General features: G+C 37.7%; 2 protein-coding genes and 1 pseudogene across 3 annotated transcripts in view; 2 read left to right on the plus strand and 1 right to left on the minus strand.

Moving 5' to 3' along the window:
- LOC113667807 (uncharacterized) overlaps positions 1-23054 on the plus strand; it is a 97645-nt gene that overhangs the window by 42000 nt on the left and 32591 nt on the right. The window lies entirely within an intron of this gene.
- LOC149053160 (uncharacterized) overlaps positions 1-23054 on the minus strand; it is a 39268-nt pseudogene that overhangs the window by 11503 nt on the left and 4711 nt on the right.
- LOC149053161 (uncharacterized) overlaps positions 1-23054 on the plus strand; it is a 43322-nt gene that overhangs the window by 8958 nt on the left and 11310 nt on the right. The window contains exon 1 of one of the 2 annotated variants that reach the window (XM_089188591.1): positions 22312-22448. The exons of the other annotated variant lie outside the window; for it this stretch is intronic. The gene's annotated coding sequence lies outside the window, so the exon portion shown is untranslated. Of the gene's footprint in view, positions 1-22311; positions 22449-23054 lie in introns of those variants that run through there. 2 annotated transcript variants of the gene reach the window in all.

Below are 23054 nucleotides of genomic sequence, written 5' to 3' on the forward strand. Positions count from 1 at the left end.
GGTTAAGGTGGTGTTTTTACAGTGCAAAATAACTAACCGTTCAAATAACCATACAATATCGCAGGATATTTGTACTCTATTCGCGCGTTATTCTGTGTAGCTGGATAATAACAGTCGATATTTTCCGAGTTGTACAATCAGCAAAGTATGGCCTGGCAGTGTTGTTTACTCTGGTCAATTATTCAGAATGGCAAAATTTCCGTTTACATTTTAGTAGAGCACTGGTTGGGCAGGGATGAAGTCTGTTTTTCCTCTTAAATGTGATTCAGTTGAATAACTTATTTCAAAGCACTGACTTAGGTTAAAACACTAATAAGACAAAATTTCGTGAATAGCCCGAGAATTGCAGTTTGTTATTTGTTAATAGAATACCTGTTAGTAATTCATGTACCATAGTCGTTAATTATAGTTGTTAACCATGAAGATTTGAAGTCAATATTGATTCTATATGCAAACATATATTTCCATGCTTGATCTCACTTGTGGAATATAGATTGCGTGTAGCACACTAGATGTAGGGATACATTAGTCGTCAAATCGCCGAGCAGATTTCCAAGGACAAGTTGTATTAAAAATTTGCGGCGTATGAATTGAAGAATTTCTGTTAAATTTTTTTTCCTCTGACCTACTCAGTTTTCCCCATGCAGCACGCCACAGAAATTAGCCTAGGTCTGAATTTTTAAGAAGACCGCTTCGATTAAATGCATCACAACAAATCGTTTTGGAAGAAGTGCACACCAAGAAGTTTCAGTATTATCAGAGAACCAGTATAGAATTTGGAGTTACTTAACAACGCAGTTGATTCACAATACAGAGAGTTAGCATGTTGAAAAGAGGAACTGCTACGCATGCAGTGGAAATAGCAGTAAATGAAGACAGTATTCATATCACTTTGAACAATGATCACCAAAGATTGTGTATAAAACTTTTTTCTTATATCCTTCTCAGACTTTATGTTTAAATCACACTCCAGGACTGTTTTTTACGAATCATTATTATAGTTACATCCTGTTATTGAAAGGATCTTGATCATTTAGCAAACGTCAAAAAATATTATTGATGAATGAGAGAGTTACCTTTATGCGGATTCTGAATTTTCTAGGAAACATCGGTACCGAACTTGTTGAAATTTGTTCAAAAGCAGATAACCCCTGTTCAATGGTCACATATTTCTTTTTCAAAGGTCTTATTTTATTTAGAAATGCTTCAGCGAGATACACTGAGTTGGCACTGATTGAAAACGACGATTTCACTCCTCTAAATGCATGGGAGGCCGACATTGCATTAGTTCAATGCAATGAACTAACGTCAGTGTGTGAATGACTAGTAGGAGACTCCTTCTAATGCCGGGTTGCTCAGAAAGACGATTTACTTTGACATAATTACCGTGATGTTTTTTCAGACCGCGCATGTGCTCATCAGAGGATGCTTCAAACGAGCCCGGAAAGACCAAAACTTCCAGCCATTTTACGCTCACCGTGCACAATCATTTATGCCTAAGATTTACTGTGCTATCTCCTCCGACCAAACCATTTTCTGTATTTTTATTGTAAATATATGTTATGCACTATTTTCACGTATTTTTAACTCATCAGTTACAAACCGTTTCATTTCATGGTGGAATAGTTTTGCTTTTGCGAGGAATCTTCCTGAACGGTACTTCAGTAAGATTGATAGTCAAGAACTTTAATTATTCTTGTATAAAATTGTTTTGTTTTTGTTATTTTTGTTTTGAAGGTGTCAGTATGCAATTTATGAGTTCGTTTTGCTCATGAAGAGAGCTTCCACGAATTCTTCTTAATTTTGTTTGCTAAAGAACGAGGAGTAAAGGAGTTGCAGAAAATGTACAAAAAATTCCGGGTCGGGAGAACTTTTCAAACGCTGGATTGAAGTATTTGCAGAAAGTGCACCAAACTTCCGAATCGGAAGACATTCTGAGGCGTATTAGTATACATGCAGCAAATCAAGTTATTACTACTAAATGTTCACCTGCTTTTTTGTTTCACTGCATATACGTATGGCAATGCCTTAAAGGTGATATTGTTCGGTTTCTTTCTCGAGAGTTCAAGAAACTGTTATTTTACAGGTCAACAGCATGTAGAATACAGCCATACAACATTCTGTCCAGAAATATAAGCCTGAAGTCAAGCGACCATTTCATCATTATTTTTGGGTTAACCTTTCTTGAGGCACAATCGGGCCTGAGAGAGGAGGATGATTTTGGTTGGGAGTGTGATAGGGGTTATCATTTTCCAGCCATTTTCTTCCACTTGTTTCTCGTAATTTGAATCAGAGAAAGCTTAGAAATGAAGCCCTTTTCACAAGGAGTGCCAAGGTGACTATTTTAAAACAGTCTATAAATTCACTTTATTTACGTACTTGAATGAAATTGGGCGTTTGTTAAATTCGATGGTAACCCTTGCAGATAGCGTATGTAATGACATTCAAAGAAAAAAGGAATGAATGTGGTTCATCGTTTTACTGCAAATTCAGGCGTCGTTTACATGTTCGTATTTTGCATTCTATTGCACTGAAAAAATTTGGCGATTATAGTGAGCAGGATGTTACGTGGAAAACTATTTGCTATAATCGATTAAAAGCTCGACAAAACTAGTTCTTTCAGTCGCTCATATTGACCGTTCCACCAACAGACTGGATGATAATTTTGGATAGAGCTGACACAGGAAAATGGGGTCAAATAATTCACGTTGAATGAAAGACATTTGAATTTCTAATATGTATCATAATTTCTTTATTTGGTTGATATATTAACACATAAAACCCTAGAATAAGCAAAGCGTGCAACCAAGATTTCATTGTGGAATCTTCCCATCTAAGCTAACTTAACATAGAATCTTTTTAGTACTTCAGTACTTAGGTGATCAATTACAACACTAATTCGTGTGTTAAAACATTTACATTGTAATCACACTATTCAATTGTTGGCACGGTCCTAAATATTTTTACACCATCCCAGGAGGATGGAGATCCGATATACTTTAGATGAATGAATGTGAATGAATGAATGTGTATTTATATACCGCACATATCACATACTGTCTCAAGGCGGTTTACAATTCTAATTGAGTAAGATCGAACGTCAGCTTGTAAAGGCGCCTCTGGCTGCCGCTATCAGTCCATATTTGATCTCACTCACCCACCCAGCCCATGCATGAAATGTACAATGAAACAACAGATAGACCACCACACCGGGAACTACGCCCCCTACTCTTTTCGACAAGTGTGTGGGTTCTTTAACGTCCCCTGCTGACCATGTAACACTGAAGATGCAGGAGACGGGGCCTACGGTTTATAGTCCTTATCCGAGAAGACTTGAATGTCTAACCATTTGCTGGTACAATTACAAAGGCAGCACATTCTCCTCAGTTATTTTAAGACCCTGAGTGTTGGTCCGGTCTGGGGCCCGAACCCTCGACCTTCCGCACAACAGACTGGCGCTCTACCAACTGAGCTAACCAGGCGGCGGATCGTTCTAAGCCTCGTCCAATATGTTTCTAATTACTAATTATCAATTGTACCAACATATATCCAAGAACATATTCTGTAGCTAATCGTATTTACAACACAGCATATTCATCTGCTATAAGCGTACAAAGGTATCTACTTCCACATTCTGTTAATCCTTTGACCCCTTGGAGTTAGTATAGTCTATGTTAGTATAGTCAGTTCTTGCAACTTGCGTGACATCTTCAAGTTCGCCATCGTTTCCCTCGCGTCTCAAGCTCATGTAAAGCCCGTTTGAATCAGTCCATGTCGATATAACATCATATGGGATAGTTTCGGTCCGTAACTCTGGTCTCGGCGACTCCATTTCCTCCACAGTTGCCATCTCAGTGGAGGTGCTCTGTACTGTCAATTTTCTGGATTTCCTTTTCTCAGTTATTAACTTTGTGATCTTTCTGTGGGTAAAACCCACAACAGAGCAGATTACTAGGAGAACGGACAAAACAGCAATGACGGTGACCAAATTGGTTGCGTGGAACGATCGGTACCGACCTCTGATACTTCTTCAAAAGATAGATAAAAAAATTGTTAAACATTAAAAAAAGGGAAGCTTTATAATCATATCAATAACCAGATTTTTTTTAAGTAAGAATATTTACTGTGCAATTTCACATTTCCAAAATGAGATCGTGTCGCGAAAAACAATCCAATCAGTCAATTCACACCAGTTAGCTTTGTGATTTTCTCAAACTTTCTGATGTCCACACTATTTGGTCGTACGTATACAGGCGAAGGGAGAGGTTGCGGGGGGGGGGGGGGGGGAGGCACCTCCATATCTCCATTCTAGGGACTTTTTTCCGACTGAAATATCCCCTTATATTCGCATCTGTCAACTTCATTAAAACACCCCCAATGAACAGACACTTTTTCTTGTCCAGTTAATGTTCCCCAAAAACAAGGCCCATCAGAAGCGAACAAGACGTGAACACATCGGTCAAACGCTCCGAAGGTTCTACCTCTTCCTTTCAGGCCGAATAAAATGGGAATTCATGGAGAATTTTTAATGTTTTTAGACATTTTAATGTAATGTATGCGTTGCATCAGTAACAATTTTAATGCTGGCAGACGATGTTGATGTCAAGAAAGCTACATGATCCACAGCTCAGAAGTCCAGTCCATTCTAAATTTTACTTAATAAGGCTTCTGGGACAGGGGAAAGTCCCAGAAGTGCTTTCAGGTTAATTATATCCCTGTAGTGAACCTTGACGAGACTTCGAGAAGAAAGTCAGATGATTCCATAGCCAGGTTTTTCTAAACCAAGAAATTGCTATCTGTATTAAATTTTAAAGCGCAATTTGGGGGTCGGCTGGCCGTTTGGTCGGTAATCAATAATCACCTTCGTTCTCCACATAAATCGATCTCTACCTTCCCCTTCTTGTTGAAACCTTCATCAATTTATAATGTTGCTTCTATTCGCACAGGTGCTAGGCCGTGTCGTTTCAGAAGAAGCTGTTATTTTAGAGAAATGCGGTAAAGTCACGAATTTATGGTAAGTTAGATGCAATGATGTGGCATCCGAGTAATTTGTCGATAGACTTTATAACTTTGCAGGAACTCAAATTACAGAATCTCCTTTTCTCAAGGGGTTTGCTGAAACCCAATGGGTACTTCTTTAAAATTCGTGCGCTGACTTGTAACTGTTGCTAGATCGAATGTTATTCTCCTGTTGTACTGAGAAGGCTGTAAAGCATGTCGATTTTCTCGATCCTAAGAACACTTTCACATACAGCTTCATCGCGTATCGATAACTTGAAATTTGTCTCCGAAAATTTTAGATACCATTGTGGTTACTCAGTTGAACAACAAATGAAGTTGTTGAAATATATTTATTTTCAGAAGAAAAGGAGTATTGATCAAACCTATGATATTGACCATCGATGAGTTAGCAAGTGCTCAACTTGCCCAAAATGCCCTTTGAATCGACTTTCTTTAGGTTTTAATTAGTTTATCTTAACTGTCTGATGAAAAGAGGGTGTTCTTATAAGTAGTATGTGAAAGCTAAATAGGTACTGTTTTATTATAATTGTTTGTTTTTTAAGATTTTATTTAGATTTTAATTTGTTCAGTTTTTATTTTTCTGAAAAAATGTACCTTGTTTGTGCACACTTTTAATTTTGCATCCTGAAAACCAAATTTAGTTCCAATTTAAGACCTAACCTTAAATATAATATAAGTTTCATTAGATTTGATTACGAGTTGTGTTACAGGTCACGTTGACATGTGATGAACACAATTAAAGGAAGCCAAGCCATTTCTGTAAACTTTGCTGTAAATGTACTTGTACACGTTTTTAATGTTGCAATATACTACAACATCTGAGTTTTCATTTGATGTAAATTTCATGCAGTTAATTTAACATCAGTGAAAATCATTTGGCAAAATTCACTCTGGTTTCGTTTTATGTAAACTGATCACAATCTTCATAATATCAACAAATTTAATTTCATTTAAAGGTTAACATTCCTTAATTGAGAGGCTACATCTTCTAAGTCCCTTTCCCTCTTTGCAACATACTACTACATCTTAGTTTCATTTGATGTATTTCTGTCCAGTTGCAAACAATGTATACTTGTTAGTGATAAGACTTCTGATGACTTTAATCTGAACTGTGGAGTCCCCTAGGGTAGTTGTGTGAGGCCTATTTTGTTCACTCTCTACGTCTCCCACCTCTTCAACATTATTTCTAAGCATCTCCCTTATGTCCATGGTTATGCTGACGACACCCAGATTTACCTCTCCTTCTGACCTTGCTCTATCCATTCTGAAATTAACGCTGTCTCTGTGATTGAGATTTGCACTGCTGATGTTTGTTCTTGGTTTATTGCTAATCGTTTAATGATCAATGACGCAAAAACTGTGTTTCTAACTATTGGCACTCGCCGACAACTTGAAAAAACATATATTGAATCTATTATTATTTGTGACACCCTCATTAAACCTTTATAAAGCATCCAGAACCTTGGGTCCTGGTTCGATGCCCATATGTGAATGACTGTTCATACATGTATAGGCAAGATTTGTAGCAAGGCTTTTTGCAGATTATACAACATAAGACAGATCAGAAAATTCCTTACTGTTCAATCATTTAAGACACTAGTCCAGGCCTTTATATCCTCACATCTTGATTACTGTAACACACTTCTCTTCAGTCTACCTAAATATCAACTCGATCGCTTACAGAAAGTTCAGAATGCTGCGGCTATAGTGATTTTTCAGATTCCGAAATTTGATCATATCACACCTGCACCTGCTCTTCAGTATACCATCGTTTTTTCAAAAGGTTGGAGAGTGAGCTCATGACTGAGCTTGGCATCAAGGAAGATTCTTTTTTTAATTTCCTTTCTGCTCTTGCCGCATCAAGAGAACCATTGCCTATCGACTTTGCTTCTCGGCAGTTGCTTTCAAGTACTACCGCAACAGCTAGTAAACGGAAACTTTTGAAAGCTATAAACAGTGTTTCCTCACTTCTTCCCGTTCGAGGTGACCGTCTTCAAATTTTTCACAAGTCCGTTAAAGATTGGTTAACAGATGAATGTTGTTACGGGGCGTATGACTTCATCGTTGACGAGAGAGAAGGCCATCGTTTACTTTCAGAACTTTGTGCTGCTGAATTTGACATTCTGGTGCAAAGACGAGTTGCGAAATCTCAGAGTGACGCGCAGTTTAATGACAAGACAAGGTATGCCCTACAACATGGTGTTCGACACATGTTAGAGGTCGACGAGGATACAAGAGACGGCTTTGAGGACGTTGTGAGGAAGTATGTGATAAACGAAGAGCTTGTCTATGCAAAGCTGTGTGTAAATAGTACAGTGGCCACGGAAGATATTGTTTATGTTCAAAACAAAGAGAGCTTTAACTCGTTGAGTGGAGAAACGAAAGGTACCCTGGAGACTTTGCTGTCCGTTCTGCGTAAGAACAGTTGGTCGCTGATGGAGCTTCAGCATGTTATCTTACAGACTATGGTGAACGAGAGAAAATCAGTGCTGTCTTCAGAAGCTAAGAACCTCTTCAGTGGGAAATATTATGAAATATCGTATATGGAGGTGGTCAACAAGAATCAACAACACTCAGTTGTGGAAGCTAAATTTTTCTGTTCATCGTATGTGCTTTGTTTCGATATTTCACCAGACCAGAATTATATGGTGTGTGAATGTGCCAATCAAGAGATTCAGCTGTGGTCGCTGAAGACAAGTAAAAGACATTGGAGAAATCGTGTCTCAGAGAAGAAAAATTGCTTCAAACCTCTTGATTATGAAGAACCTTACAGCAAGTTTGTCGAATTTGATTATAAAGCAGAAACACTTTCCATGACGGCTTCATTTTATCGATCTGTTGCTTTTCATCCAGATGGAAAACATATACTTCTTGGAAACCTATCCACAGTTTATACCATTGATGGGAAACAGAAAGAGCTATTCAGTACGAGTAATTGTAGATTTTCTGTGTGTACATTACTAGGGGACAACTCTGCGATGTTTACAGACTGTCCAAACAATTCCAAATGCTTAGTCATTTGGAGTCTAGATACTGGGAAAGAAATGTCTCGTATCACCAGAAATGAAGACATTGTCTGTTTTCAGTGCTCTCCGGATAAAAATCTTCTGGCTGTCTCCCACTCCACAGGCTTACTATGTCTGTTTGATGTACAGAATAGACTGACTGAGTTAGGATCCATATCAACAACTTCACCTAAGGGATTTTTGACTTTCTCCGTGGAGAGTGATGCTCTTGTTGGCCTGTGCAGAGACCCATTTGGTCAGATCCGTTTTCGCTGCAGAATTACTGATAATGAAATTTCCAAAAAAGTCTTAAGTGACTTAAGTGAAGTAGAAGTTAGATTCGTGCGGTTTCACCCCGACATATTCGAGCGACCATTCCTCGTCGGAGATGCCACAGGAAGTTTGACGTCGGCCTTGTCGAGAGTTATTCCTTTCGGGGAAACCGGATTGCTAATGAGGTTAACAAGCGAACGCGCATTACCGTGCCGACGACTTTTTCATGAGTGAGAAGGTAAGATAGTTTACGAATCATGTAGCAATTAAAGCTAAACTGAATAATCCCCCAGATGCTACTGATTAGGTCGTTGAATGGCTAAATAATTGAATAAAATGTTTCTATTTATCTGCTTCATTGGTCGCTAATGTATTTATTTGTGTATCTACTTAATTTATTTACTGTACCTTGCTAAACTTGGTACCAAAAAGAGTTTAGATCATACTTTGTTTGTTTTATTATATGTTTTGTTGTAGCCTTTGTTTTTTAAGTCTGTTTTCCTCCTTTTGGTTTCAGCTATATACTTCTCTTTGTGCGATTCTTCAGATACTATTTTATCATTCTTTATTATTTATCATTCTTCATAGCTGCCAGCGCCTGTGGGCAATATGAAGTAAATCCTGTGTTTTGATTGGCTATCCGAGCGGTTTAATTACAAACCGTTAGAATACTTTGAAAGACGAAAACATAGCGAACCGAAAAACCGAAACCTCATGCTTCTCCTAGCCTACAACACACATGCATGCACTATTACTTGACCTACGTTGAACGCAGGATACTCTCCTAAAGTAGTTTGTTATTTCTTACTGTCTTCACGACGGAGGTTATTTACGGTTCCCTCTTCTTTCCCTGTTTTTCTTTCTTAGGTGCTGGCCTTGTTTACACGAACTATGATAAAATCTGGTGCGGTGCAGCTCAGAAAGACGATTTACTGCGATATGATGACGATTTTTTTTTCAGACTGCGCATGTGCTGGGCATGTGCTGGGCAGAGGGTGCTTTAATCTAGCCCGGATAGACCAACACTTCCAACCAATATACGCTCACCGTGCACAATCATTCACTCCTAAGATTTACTGTGCTATCTCTCGCGACTAAAACATCTTTCTGAATTTCTTGTAAATATATGTTATGCACTATTTTTCACGTATTTTGAACTCGTCAGTTACAAACCATTTTATTCCATATTGGAATAGTTTTTTTTGGCAAGGAATCTTCCTGAACGGTACTTCAGTAACATTTATAGTCAAGAACTTTAATTATTTCCGCTGTTTGGGTTCAATTTAAGGTAAAGAAAAATAGAGTTAATGACAAAAATCTTCTTCATTTGAAGTGTCTAACTTGCCAAAAATTACAGTTTTTTTCTGTACTAATAAAGATTTCCTTCAACAGATTGTTTTGTCCTATCCCTCAACTTAGATTAATGTGCAGCTCGTTTGAATTCCGTTCATATTATGACAAAAGTGATGATTCTGAACAAGAAGAACCTTGAAAAAATATGGAAGTTGATTTACATGGCTTCCAATCAGAAAAATGAGTCAGGAACCAAATGTTGGTTCACATGTCTCTTTAACCTTAAGTTTGCAACAATTTTATCTACTGGAGGAAAACCTGAAAATGTCTTATAATTTAAAGGGTCTTCCAACGAAGGTATTGGAAGCCAGATCCGATACTGGATGGTTTGGATGAATCCAATCTTAAATTACGGCACACCTTTTCCAAACATTAATTTGGCTATTATCTTTGAGATGAAGATGGCGCTTAAAACAACATTCAGAGCGTCGTCTCACTAAGGCTCTGGATTAAGTATAGCAGCTGTCTACTCTGGATCGTGCTCAATTATTATAGGGTGCTTGATAGGTTCTGCCTCGGCACTCTTTATTCAGTCCTGATGTATCTAGACATAGGTCTAAGTTGCCCAGAAAATTTATGGAAATTCTGTTGTCTAATATCCACCGTCAGCGGGAGATTTATTGTTTGTTCAAACTAAAGAGCTCATTAGAACTCATCATTTATCAATTTTGACATTAATGAATGTCCAGGAAGATAAAGTGGCTAATAACTTAGGACTTAGCTGTTAATTTTGTTAACATCCCTTTTTAATACTAATAGATCGGTTTCTATCACTCAATTCATTATTAAGAGGCTGTCTCCCTTATTTCCACCCAGTCAATTTTGCGTCAAAAATAATTTTGCCTGAAACTCTGTTAACAGAAAGACTTTACCTAGGAAAGAACTAAATTAGATTTGGTTTGATTCGAAATAATTTTCTGACTGCATTAGGGGCCATAATTATTTCCCAGTCCGTTGGGACCGTACCAACGTCTCAAAAATTGAGAAATAGGCATATTTTGTAACATTGTAAAATATTTGATTCGCATAGTTAAGCCACAGAATTTATATCAGATTGCTTAAAAACCTTTCTAGTTTGCCAAGAAAGTTAGAATTTTCCCTCTCAACATATTTGAAAAGGCGAATTTTAGCATATTCTGACCACTAGAAATCGCCATCGGCCGATGGCCGTAAATAACCTTGATTTAGACGCTAAGTTTTGGGATTTGGGACCTGGTTGACGATTCTATCCTACACAGCCATTAATTTTAGACCTTTATAGGCAAAATTATGCAAAAACCCCTGTACGTTTTCGATTTTTTAAAAGTTATGACCGTTTGAATCAGCAGATGTACGAGCATTCGCGATTTTTTCGCCTACACCAAAATCGAACCACTGGAGCAGATTTTGTCATAAATACAGCTTACCCGCTTTGCAGCCCGGCTTCATGGCTCACTTCAGAATTTTTCTAATAACCAAATTGGTGAAATCCATGATAACTTCAACAAATAGCTAGGTATTGCCTTCGAAAAGTAGGCGGCACCATCGTCATTCGTGGTATCAAAATAAATGTCGGAATAGGCCACATTTCGCGGTGAATCACCCATTTAACATCGCTGCAGAGCTGAATTTTTTCCAAAATCAGAATATTAACTCTCCATGTCTGGAAGCTGAGGAAGAAATGAAGGTTTTAGGCTTCTGAAGTGAAGAAATAATCGCTTAAATTTAGATCCAGTTCGATGTTATACTGTTCTCAGAAAGGTCCGCACAAAAGAGAAGACCGCTGATAGCTTGTGCCGTACGTTGTGCCATATGGTTTTGTTTTGTATCCCAATGTAATATTTGGGCAGAAAAATTTTGGATGAAAAGAATAAATGCTTTTACCTGGAGTTTGATATCATATAATTTATAAATCAATTTCAAATATCCTGAGCTTGCTTCTCTCGGTTCCGCGTCGATTGTGTCCACAGAACAGCAACCTGTCAATAGCCGGAGAAATCGGCTACCAACGTGTTAAAAACTCGACACATGTTTCATATGAACAGATGTTATAAGTGTTGCTTTTGGTAAATTTTCAATCGATTTCATCAAAACATTTCACTGACTACTAGATATCATAATATATTACACTATGACAACGCCGTCAGAACTTGATATCGGAAGTAAAGGTAGTTTGTATCTGTAGAGCATATTCTACACTTTCAGCCACCGTATAAGACATTGGTTACATAAGTCTACTGAGAAACACACTGACAATCACTAATCACGTCCGACAATTTGTCTATGAGGATCTGTTTTTTGTCTCTCAATTTTACAGGGATCTCAAAATGACTACAGATGGCTCTCAACAAAACCACATTGAATTTCTGAAGTGTGTTATTGTGGTAACGTTAACAGAGGTCCTACGTATGTAGCAGATTGGATGTGAGACTTTGATCTCTTTGTTAACTTTGTCTACCAGATCTTGTCTCTCGAAATTTTCCTGGACGCATTGGATATCTTCATCCTCATCCAGTGATATCCCGATCACACCCTGATCTTTTCGCCGCATTGTTACTAGCCGGGAGAAAAAGCTCTGAACTTGGCTCTTTGTCAGCCACTGTTCTCTAGTGAACAAACGTGCATTTGATTCATTTTTCGCATTTCGCATGTCCACTGGGACATGTCCACAACTTGGGCGGGGTCTGCCTTTCACCCAGTTCTTTCTCCAAGTATAAACCGTGCCGTTAGGTATTCTTTTACCTTCTCTGAAAATCTAACGCTGCCCCTTGGTTTGCTTACGGCCCATCTCGTTCGTAGAAAAGAGTGGGGCGAAGTATCCACGGGAGAAGTGAGTGGTGTACTAGAATCTAACGAACAGCTCGAACACTCGATACCAGCGGTATCTATCGAAGAGAACTTAAGGGCCCAGTCCCTTTTGATTGCATCATACTGGCTTAACCTGCTGACTGTATGCTTTCCAACGTCCAGGTGCAGCTCCAGCTGCGAAAAGATTTCGAACACTTCAACACATCCAAACACAGAGCATTCAAACAATGGCGTTGTACTCTCTGTTTCCTTGCTGCCCTTTGAACGACGCTTGACCACACGCTTTTCAGGAGGATCATAAAACCCTTGAGATTCTATGGTTTGAAGGGACGTTTGACCTTGGGTGCTTGATATAAATTACGTCATATGGAATGTACTTCCCTTTGCCGATGCCATAACATTTCAGACCGATATCTCCATATTCGAAGTTGTGGAAGCTACTAAAATGCTCACTCTTATTTATACAGAGAGTGTTCTTTGATTCGTCTACTATGCTTACTGCAGCTGTTGTTCCCTTCACTGGGTGTTTCGTCAATGCGTATCCTCTGTCCAATGAAAGCTTTAACAACTTCGCTGAAGACTCGCTACAGACTGAAGCCTCTCTGGTTTCGAAAAAGCACTTGCATGCCATACTACACTTGCAGGCCTTCCAAAAAAAATAAAGGGTCAGCGGGTTCACCCGCAATGATTAATGCGGACCTCTGTTATGCGCGATAGTGCATTCGTTCAGCTTTAAATTCCAAAACGCCAAACTTCGACACATAGACTTACAAGTGGAGTTCTATGACTGATTCCTGAAGAGAATGCAGCTGCAATCCAAAGTTTCAACGGGACATTGAGCGCGAAACATGGCTTTAGTTTTCAAGTTTAGTTCGCAACAACGAGTCAAAGAAGAGTATCAGCAGATGCCGACCGCTGAATTTTGGAGGTATTTGCTGGAGTTATCATAAAGTTCACCAGTTTGGGAAGCGAGGAATATCTGAAATTTCACATAAACCCATGATTTCTCCGGCTATTGACAGGTTGCTGTTCTGTGGACACAATCGACGCGGAACCGAGAGAAGCAAGCTCAGGATATTTGAAATTGATTTATAAATTATATGATATCAAACTCCAGGAAAAAGCATTTATTCTTTTCATCCAAAATTTTTCTGCCCAAATATTACATTGGGATACAAAACAAAACCATATGGCACAACGTACGGCACAAGCTATCAGCGGTCTTCTCTTTTGTGCGGACCTTTCTGAGAACAGTATAACATCGAACTGGATCTAAATTTAAGCGATTATTTCTTCACTTCAGAAGCCTAAAACCTTCATTTCTTCCTCAGCTTCCAGACATGGAGAATTTATATTCTGATTTTGGAAAAAATTCAGCTCTGCAGCGATGTTAAATGGGTGATTCACCGCGAAATGTGGCTTATTCCGACATTTGTTTTGATACCACGAATGACCATGGATGCCGCCTACTTTTCTAAGGCAATACCTAGCTATTTGTTGAAGTTATCATGGATTTCACCAATTTGGTTATTAGAAAAATTCTGAAGTGAGCCATGAAGCCGGGCTACAAAGCGGGTAAGCTGTATTTATGACAAAATCTGCTCCAGTGGTTCGATTTTGGTGTAGGCGAAAAAATCGCGAATGCTCGTACATCTGCTGATTCAAACGGTCATAACGTTTGAAAAATCGAAAACGTACAGGGGTTTTTGCATAATTTTGCCTATAAAGGTCTAAACTTAACGGCTGTGTAGGATAGAATCGTCAACCAGGTCCCAAATCCCAAAACTTAGCGTCTAAATCAAGGTTATTTACGGCCATCGGCCGATGGCGATTTCTAGTGGTCAGAATATGCTAAAATTCGCCTTTTCAAATATGTTGAGAGGGCAAATTCTAACTTTCTTGGCAAACTAGAAAGGTTTTTAAGCAATCTGATATAAATTCTGTGGCTTAACTATGAGAATCAAATATTTTACAATGGTACAAAATATGCCTATTTTTCAATTTTCGAGACGTTGGTACGGTCCCTACGGACTGGGAAATAATTATGGCTCCTAATGCAGTCAGAAAATTATTTCGAATCAAACCAAATCTAATTCAGTTCTTTCCTAGGTAAAGTCTTTCTGTTAACAGAGTTTCAGGCAAAATTATTTTTGACGCTAAATTGACCTGGTGGAAATAAGAGAGACAGCCTCTTAAATGCGGGTAGTCGACACGAAATTTGTGGCACACTGAAAGAATCAATACTGGGCTCCGTTGTCTTGAGGAAGCATGGAGTGTTCAGCGTTTCTAGCATTCTCAGTCTGGACGTCATCGATGACTTACTTACTATCCCTATATTCATACTTCAGCCCGTGTTGTCTTATTTTCCGTCACTCTTTATTTCTTTTTCGCTGATTCACAACAGTTGATGCTCTGAGCTTATGAGCGTGCATCCTCGCGGACCCAGGGGCTGTGAGTCGATTTCAAGTTAGGACGGAAGAGCCCTGGGGACATTGTCTTACAAGACTAATTCCAAACGGTCGCAGTCGTTCTGGCATCTGATTGGTGCCAGAAAATCTTTGTGTTTTTCTGCCCAATCAGAGTGAAGTATGCCTTAGAGTCCCTTCGTGTGTTTTGACACGGACATGTGCAAGAAGCTCAGTTGCTCGCCTTGTTTGCTTGGGCCGTGTGACGAAGCTTTGCTTAAGGTGAAAAGTTATAATTTCTGGTACGATTTTCGCGGACAATCTAATCGATTTCTCTTACATTGTGTGCTGAGACTGAAACTTTTCACTTCGAGCAAAGCTTCGTCGCACGGCCCAAGCAAACAAGGGGTGCAACTAAGCTTCTTGTACATTTCCGTGTTAAGAGGACATCCGTGCAAAAATCAAACAAAAATGAAATTTTTTTATGGCAAGGGTCAAAAATTAAAATCGTCTCAAGTTTTGCACACAAGTAGACCCTAGTAAGACAAGAAAGATTGTGTATTTTTTTTCCTCAAATATGGTTTTTTTTCGAGAAAAACCAACTTTTAGCTTTCACCCTTTAAAATCGATGGATTGGGTCATAACAGGTCGAAAATTGAACACTTTCGTTCGCTTCGCATTTCAAAGATATATCATCAAGGGAAATCTAGCCAAGGTGTGCTCTTTTATAGACTTTTTGTCTTCTGTAAAACGTGAGTTGTGTAGGAATTGGTTGCTTAGAAGCTTTTGGCCATGCGAAAAAGCAATGTGCTCTCTTCAGTTACAAAAAAAAATGTCCACCAAATTACGTATGTAAATTGCCGAAGGAATGATCTTCAAAATAACGTAAAGTTTTTTTTAGGCAAATGTTTTCTCGCGACGCAGGAAACTCTTCAAAATAGTACACGCAAGACATAAAATCACGCAATATGTAGATTGTGTGACCAAAGAGTTAAGGAGCATTCCTGCCTTTGAAATTACTCAAAATCGTACACGAGAACTTCTAAAAAAACAAATAACAAATTTATACCCAATTCTGTTAAATTACTTTGTTTTTTATCATTTGAAGCTTGTTCTGCAGAGATATTCTGCCATCATTCTGTGTAGTACGATTATGCATCAGTGCCAGTAACGGTATACGATTAAAAACTTTGCTGTTCTCTCGCATACGAATCTTAAGTTTCTGCCCCTTGTTTGACTTGCTAACCCGTGCCTTTTAACTAGCCTACGGTAAACGAAAATCCACAAAATGTTACCTTACAGAGGCCCCTGCAGGAGTTAAGTGAGGGCTTGTGTGACCTAATTTGCATAATTGCGGTACGAGTCGTCGTGCTCGTGTGACAGAATAATTTACACCTAGGAGTGGGGTCGGTTCAAAAGAAATAATAAGTCTAGATATCCATTTAGCTCCGAGTTTTCCTCAATTTGTACTCGTGTTATTTTTTTTTCCGCGTATTAAAACTATGATGTTGGTTGACTTTTCTATTTAAAAGCGAGACAATTAATTAAATTAACTTGAAACAAACAAGATCATCATCCTTAATTATTAGTTTCCTACAAAGGGTTTTTTCAGGAACCTTTTCTCAGCGATATTTCTTTATGTTTATGATGACACCCCTTGTAGAAATTGTATCTCTATCATTACCGTAAATAGGGAAAAAATGCCAAATTATTAAAAAAAAACTCTGTTTGGGTTCAGTTTGCTCCTTGTGTTGATGAACTTGACGGTAGAGGAAAAATAGTCAGAAAAAAAATCCTTTGCGTTTGAAATATTCGACTTGCCAGAAACTATAGTTGTTTTTTTCCTTCACAATTTTGTTTCTTATCCCTCCGCTTAGACTGGTATGCAAATTATGGCAACAGTGACGATTTGAAATAGAACCTTGAACAATATGGAAGTTAATTTGCAAGGCTCCCAATCAGAAAAATGAGTCGGGAACTAAACGTTAACTTACAGGTCTCGTTAACTTTTAAGTCTGACAACCCTTTTTTTTTATAATTTAAAAGGTATTCCAATGAACGTATTAGAAGCCAGATACAATACTGGATGCTTCGGCTGAATCCAATCATAACTTACGGCACACCTTTTCCAAGTATCAATTTGCTATTATCCTTAAGATCAAGGTTGCGCTTAACAACAACAACATTCAGAGCTTCGTCTCGTCAAGGCCCTGGATTAAGTATAGCAGCTGTCTACACTGGATCGTGCTTAATTACTATAAGGTATCTGATGGGTTCTACCTCGACACTCTCTATGTAATCCTAATGTATCGAGACATAGATCGTAAGTTTCTCAGAAAATTTATGGAATTTCTGTAGTTTAATATCCACCGTTTACGGGAGATTTATTGTTTGTTCAAACTAAAGAGCCTATTAGAACTCATCATCAGTTAATTTTGACGTTAATGAATGTGAGGGAAGAAAAATGACTAATTACTGAGGACTTCAAATAGGGAAGCCATCTTCAACTTTTTGCGTTCCTGTATTGCTTAGAGTAAGTAGAAGGTTCAAACAAGAAAATATTTTGCTTGATGTAGTGAAGTGGGTGGTATCACAATCCATTAAAGAACGTGGCTTATTTTATAATTTATGTCGTTATATAAGATCTATTTTTATTGCCATGTTTCGTGATTATTGCTTTTTGCTAATTTTTGATGCTTCGATCAATTTTATAAGGTGTCTTCCCCTGATAATGAAAAAATAAATAAATAAAAAATAAGAAAAAAACCGCTGAATCTCTGCATCGATCTTGCAAATTTGAAGGTGTTGTTTCTCAGAAACTCGAGGGAACTTGACTTTTTATGTTACTGCATTAACAGAGTATGTTTACCTAATGTTCTCAAGAATACGTTTATAATGTTATTTTCTTAAACGCACTCCATTGACTATAGTTATGGAGCGATTGAAGTTAATGTTATGGAAATTTGTGTGGCAAAATCCCTGAGTCTAATCTGTAAGTAAATACCGATAGAATCGTAGCTCGCCAAAGTCTTTCCATATATTCCAAACGCGTGCCCACGTATTTTATTTGCTTCAATCACTTTAATGGGTCTGGACTGACTGCTATTAACTTTGTTGACATCCCATATTCATTACAAAAGGGTCGGTAACTATTACTTAACCCATTATTGAATGCAGGTGGTGTTATTTCTGTTTAAAAATAATTCATTTCAGCTCGTGTTATTTCCCATCACTCTTTATTTTTATTTTGCTGATTCGCAACAGTTGATTCTCTGAGCTTAAACTGGTCATTGTGACAGAACTAAAATCCTCAGCTCAACAAACATGATTTTTAAGGGAAGGAACCTTAGTCTTGTAAACCTTTTTGTAGACATTGATGGTATTTAGCACGGGTGTGTTATTATAATGAGCCAACGACAGTCTTTATGCAATCCTGATGCATCGAGACATAGGTCGTAAGTTTCTCGGCAAATTTATTGAATTTCTGTAGTTTAAGATCAGGCGTTTACGGGAGATTTTCTGTTTGTTCAATCTAAAGAGCTTATTAGAACTCATCATTTATTAATTTTGACGTTAATGAATGTGAGAGAAGATAAAATGTCTAATCAATTTGGACTTAAAATTATTTAAGTTTTTGCGTTCCTGTATTATTTCGAATAATTAGGAGGGCCAAAGGAGAAAATATTTTGCTCGACGTAGTGAAGTGGGTGGTACAGCTTAACAACTACAAACACGATATTCGAAATTCAAAATGGAGTTTCCCTTATTCGTTTTGTCGAATTAGAACAAGATACTCACAATCCATCAAAGAACGTGACTTATTTTATAATTTCAGATTTATTTCAAGATATAGTCTAAATTAAGAATTCATGTTTTTGGAAAATGGAAGCGAACTGTGCGAGTGCAGCTTAACGTCTTTTCGGCGGATAAGGTTACGCCAACCTGTGTGGTCCTTCACACCGATTGCCATATTTTATGAGAATTTTCCCTCCGTCAAATATCGACGCTTCAGTCGATCTAGTAAGGAGTTTTCCCCTGAGAGCGAAAAAAAAAAAAAAACGCTGAATCGATCGGTCTTGAAAATATCAAGGTGTTGTTTCTCAGAAACCCGAGGGAACTTGGCTTTTTATGTGATTGCATTATCTAGGCATGTTCACCTATTGTTCTTAAGAATATGTTTATCATGTTATTGTCTTAAACGCAAACTACGGATCGTTTTCTATCCCTTTATTCATATTTCAACACGGGAATCTTACTTCCCATCACTCTTTATTTCTATTTCGATGATTGACAACAGTTGAAGCACTGAGCTTATAAGGTGTCGTTATGATAAAACTGAAAACTTTATTCTAACAAGCATGATTTTTAAGGGAAGGAACCTTAGTCCTTAGTCCTGTAAACATGTTTCGTAGACATTAATGTTATTAAGCAAGGGTGTGTTATTATAATGAGCCATATCGGAAATTTGCAGAAGTATGTTTTTACAAAATAAATTAAGAACTGCTTTGGTGAAGAATTGCCTCACTCAAAACCACTTCAATCCTAACGCTCAGCTCATATTTACATGGACGGGTAATCAATTCTATCAAAAATATCTCGTTGTTGTTTCGCAGACGAGAATTCGATAATTTGCATGGAAGAAAAATTGGCTGCTCTTAAACAACTTAGGCGAAGTCATTTTTATAAACGAACAATGCCGGCATTTGGAAGAAACCACTCTTTCTGGTTTTAAGGAATTGTTTAAAAAATAGGGTAGCCGGTCTCATAAGCTTTTAACCATTTTGGGGGATTTAAAAAATCTTCCAAGTGTTAATTTTTGAAGTGCAGGCTTTTAAACTTGCCAAATAACAAACAGCTTGATTGAGATGATCCTTAAAAAACTTTTGCACAGAAGCTTCGTGCAATTTTCAAGTTTTTTGTTCTTCCAAAATTAATTTCACAACAAGGATACCCTAGACTGAAATTTATTCAAGTATATATTATTCAGTGTTTTTAAAACGCTGTTGCTGTGGTCACTATTATTCCACAGTATAAAATTATGTAGGTGGACGTTTTTTCGAAATGAGAAAAAAAGAAATGAATAACTAAAAACGATGAACAGATATATAGATAGTTGTTTTTAGAAAACAAATGACGAAAATAAAGAGTTGATTATATTCACCACAGCTAAGCAACTCTAACAACCTACGTTGGCTAGCACAATTAATAATTTAAACATTTCATTCTAGATTTATACGTATAGAAAACTTTCTAAAAGTAATAAAAATCTGCTCATTGACGCAAGATGAGAATGTTTCTTTTTCAGCTTCAACTCGCATGAATTTCCTCTGTTCATGATAACCGTTCGAAGAAAAGAGAGACAAGGAACTTCTTTAGTTATATATTCCTTTAATAGATACTCAATAGTCAAGCACCTGTTTATTTAAACTGGTGCTTGACTTTGTAATTTACATGTCATTTCGTGCATTCGATCATTCAGGTGCGTAATATCTCATAAACTTTGACCAGGGATGCTTTTCTTTGAAGGTTACCCTCATTTCTAATATTAATGATCATCTTGGCTTTAAACCTATAGTTTCTATCGTAACCATAGCTACCAGACAGTAATAAAAGAAAACGCGTTTGACTCAATAACACTAAAGTTGGGCACCGGAGAACGTTGGAACTTTGAAGGTAAGAAATGATCGTATTTAATGTATGGTTAACTTGAATTTGACTTTCACTCCATGATCAGAGATGATATCCACTCTTAACTCCTCTATTTCTGTGTAGTTGAAATAAAATCAAATGAAATTTACCAAGATTCCAAATGTGGATATAACAAACGTTTGGCGGAAAAAACAGCTTTAGCTATTTGAAATAAACAAGATCATTATCTTTAATTTTAGTTTCCTACAACGGGTGTACTTCTTGAACCTTTTCTCAGCGATATTTCTTTATGTTTATAATGACATCCCTTCTCGAAATTGTAGTTCCATCATTACCGTAAATAGAGAAAAGTGCCAAATTATAAAAAGTCCGTGCTGGCGGTTCCAAGCTCGTCACAAATAGTGACGAAACGACAGGAAGTTCCTTAGAGCGATGAGAAAGAAATTAATGCAGGGACGAAGCTCGCTGACTGGGTTCAAAAATAGAGTTGATGACAAAGATCTTCATTTAAAATATCCAACTTGCCAAAAAATATGGTTGTTTTTTTCTGTACTTATAAAGATTTCCCTTCACAAATTGTTTTGTCCTATCCCCAACTTAGACTGATATGCAACTCCTTTGAATTCCGTTCATATTATGACAAAAGTGATAATTTTGAAATAGAAGAACCTTGAAAAAATATGGAAGTTGATTTGCACGACTCCCAATGCGAAAAATGAGTTGGGAACCAAATTCTGGCTCACAGGTCTCGTTAACCTTAAGTCTGCGCCGATTTTATCTAATGGAGGAAGATCTGAATATGTTTTATAATTTAAAAGATCTTTCAATGAAGGCCTTGGAAGCCAGATCCGATACTGGATGGTTTGGCTGAATCCAATCATAAATTACTGCACACCTTTTTCCAAATATCAATTTATCAACTATCCTTGAGATGGAGGTGGCGCTTAAAACAACATTCGGAGCGTTGTCTCACTAAGGCTCTGGATTAAGTATAGCAGCTGTCTACACTGGATCGTGCTCAATTATTATAGGATGCTTGATGGGTTCTGCCTCGACACTCTTTATTCAATCCTGATGTATCGAGACATAGGTCGTAAGTTGCTCGGCAAATTTATGGAATTTCTGTCGTTTAACATCCACCTTTTACGGGAGATTTTCTGTTTGTTCAATTTAAAGAGCTTATTAGAACTCATCATTAATTAATTTTAACGTCAATGAAAGTGAGGGAAGATAAAAAGACTAATTACTTAGGACCTCAAATAGGAAAAACATCTTTAAATTATTGCGTTCCTGTTTTATTTCGAGTAAGTAGGAGGGCCAAACGAGAAATTATTCTGCTCGATGTAGTGAAGTGGGTGGTACAGCTTAACAACTACAAACACGATATTCGAAATTCAGGACGGAGTTTCCAGTATTCATTTCGTCGAATTAGAACAGGAGACTCACAATCCATCAAAGAACGCGGCCTATGTTATAATTTCTGATTTATTTGAAGATATAGTCTAAATTAAGAATTCATGTTTTTGGAAAATGAAAGCGAACTGTGCGAGTGCGGGTTAACGTATTTTTTGGGGGACATGTTTACGCCAACCTGTGTCCTACACACCGATTACCATTATCCCATAGGATTTCGTGAGCAGGACATAAGATCTATTTTTATTACCATACTTTTGTGAGAACGTGTTCATTCACAGACTTTAAAACGCGTACCCACGTATGTTATTTGCAGGGGCAGGACTGACAGCTGTTAACTTCCTTAACATCCCATTTTCAATACTAATAGGTCGGTTTCTATTACTTAATCCATTATTAAATGCAGGTGGTCGATAAGAAATTGGTGGCATACTAAAAGCATCAATATTGAGCTCCTTTGTATTGGGAAAGCATGGAATTTTCCGCGTTTCTAATGTTTGCAGTATGGACTTCTCGATGACTTACTTGACGTTTGGTAAAGGTGAGTTGGAAAATGCGAATCATTTTCTATCCCTATATTCATACTTCAGCCCAAATTGTGGGACTTTTCTCTAGCTTTTTTTCGTTCATTGAAAGTGAAATGGATAGTCCGAGTTTTGAAGGTTTTCATGCTCAGTTAGACTGCAAGCTTACTTAGAATAATAAAAATTAAACACAGTTAACACTCATATAGTATATAAAGTTCGAGTTCAAAAATATAACAGATCAAAACAGGAATGATAAAAAATATAGCCAAAGTGGCATAACTGTTATAATTCATACTAATCATGACGGTGTCAGAGCGACTGCGATCATGCTGAGGCCCAACGTGGCTAGCCAGGAGATCGCCAGTGAAGCAAGCCTCAGAAATTATATCGACCGCCCTTCGAGTGAACAACTAAAAGCTTGCTCTGATGTCCTTTCCGATGCGTTGAGTGGTGAGGGCCACATCAGCCACCGCAACCGAGTTTTACGACTCTGTCATCCCGAGCAATCTTCATGTTCCAGCGTTGAGCAGTTTGTTTACTATTTGTCATGAGAAGAAACTTGCTTGTTTTTGTGAGCCACAATTTGGCCAGATTTCACTGAACATTTCACCACCACATTC

Source organism: Pocillopora damicornis, chromosome 1 (genome assembly GCF_964200805.1).
Source record: "Pocillopora damicornis chromosome 1, jaPocDami1.2, whole genome shotgun sequence".
Classification (NCBI taxonomy): Eukaryota; Metazoa; Cnidaria; class Anthozoa; order Scleractinia; family Pocilloporidae; genus Pocillopora; species Pocillopora damicornis.